Here is a 2,128-nt window from a genome sequence, read left to right as displayed (position 1 = left end):
GAGTGATGAACAAAGTGAAAAATGCTATGTATATCTGAGTCGTCAAGGGAACGAGAGTAGATGAATGTCAACCGTGTCGTTTTAACACAAACCTACTCTGTAACTTTTGCATTCCATTATATTTTTTTCTCATGTTTGGTAAAGTGTTAAAACCACATAATATTTTTCATACTGTATCAATTTTCGTGGGCGAAAATTTTTATAAGGCGAGTAGAATGTAATGTCCTGAAATTTTTTTTTTAAAAACAGTTTACATTTGATTTTTTTTTACTATCCAACCCTCCAATTTTATCAAAATTCCTACACTACCCTTATTTATTTTATCAAACCCTAACCCTAATTCCCAAATTAAACCCACTAACACTCACTCTATCACATACACCCCCACTCCACGGACATAAGACAACAAAAAGAGAGAAAGAGGAAGGAAGAGAAGAGGGGAAGAGAGAGGCGGCGCTGCTGGGAGTCACTGCCACCGCCGTCACCATGCTTGCAAGGGGCCAAAGGAATGGGAGAGAGAGGACGTGATGGCCAGAGAGAGATAGAAGTGCCGTTTCTGTCACTATTGGCGCTGTTGCGGTGGTTGCCGTCGTCACTGAAGGAGCTCGTCGCTAAACTGTTGTGTCACCGCCACAAGAGAGCTCGTCGGAAAGCTGCTATCCTGCCCGGCCCTGCTCTATCCTCCATTCTTTCTCCACTGGTTTCGCCACTATCTTTACCCTTGAAAATGTCGAAGGAAGCGTTTCACACGTCTGTCAGTTCTGTTTCACCACCGTTCTAGCATGAATAGTATTGCTTGTTCTGTTTTGTTTCCACTATTATTTTACCACAGCTGTTGATGTTGTCGTCGTTGCACTGCCTTTAGCCATCGTCGCTTCTGTTCTGTTTGTGCCCCTGTTCGCTGTTCTGCTTGCCTATTGGAGCTGCCATTGCCTCCATCCGAATTTTTGCGCTCTTTCGTATCCTTTTGTTTCGTACTCCGGGTTTGGTCTCTTCAGTCCCTTGGGATCAAGCTGTGAGTAGGCTTTACGTTTATAATTATTTGGTTTTACATCTATAATTATTTTGATATATGCTACTTGAATTTATGACTATACTTACAAGTTACCAACAAAAGATTTGAATTTGATTTTAATAATGGATTTATTAGAACTAAATGTTTATTTTTGTGAAATTCATCAGTTTTTCAATCTACACATGAGACTGTATACATGTTTGATGAAGTTTTGTATTATTTTAGAATGTTTGATTTTTTTGAATATGTGTTTCTGGAACATTGAAGTATTGTTGATACTTATATACTCTAAATTTGTAAAGTATATTCGACATTTCATATGATTGAAAATGATTTTTAATGAGAAAGTATTATTTGATTTGATTTGATACTGTATATATTTGAAAGATCTAAGATTGGTTGTATTGAAATTATATATTTTGAATTGGTTTGGGAGGCTCGTATTAGAAAACCATAGTTAACGGCGGTTATGATGTTAACCTAGATGCATCTGGCTCAGACCTCAGCTATCAGGGTGGTTGCTAGCCTAACGTGTAGGCCACACGTTGGATATGTTATTCCGTACGGACACACTAGAGGATATAGGTGGAGCCGCCCAAGTGTGGATTTTTTATTTGATTTCTGTATGAGAACTCCCTTATTGATTCACTTATTATTATCAACCATTATTTTTCAATTAAAATTACTTTGATAATAATGTTTATATGGTCTCATGTCGATTATAGATGTATTGTCTAGTCACTGAAGTTGCAAAACTCACCCCGTTTTTCTAAAAATATTTTTCAGGAACAAATACTTGACTATGTGAGACTTTCTATTCAAGAATAACGATCTGCAATGAATACCTATTCTTTGTCGAGTTTCTAGATGTATATGCTCCATATGTCACAGACAGGATCCAACCATTCTTAATTATTTTAATTTTGTTAAAGATGTACAATTATTTATTTTAGAACTTGTAAAATATTTATAACTTTCGTATTCAACTTATATTTGAGTCGGTTAGGCTTGCTAGGAAACTATTTTCTTGAGCGCCGGTCATGGCTTATTTTTGGTCGTGACACGGGAGTTACAAAAAAGATACAACATTATTATATAACTTGATGATAATTT

The sequence above is a fragment of the Arachis ipaensis genome, chromosome B02 (assembly GCF_000816755.2).
Source record: "Arachis ipaensis cultivar K30076 chromosome B02, Araip1.1, whole genome shotgun sequence".
In the NCBI taxonomy this organism is placed as follows: Eukaryota; Viridiplantae; Streptophyta; class Magnoliopsida; order Fabales; family Fabaceae; genus Arachis; species Arachis ipaensis.
The sequence above is the reverse complement of the archived record's forward strand: the minus strand, read 5'-3'. Positions refer to the sequence as shown.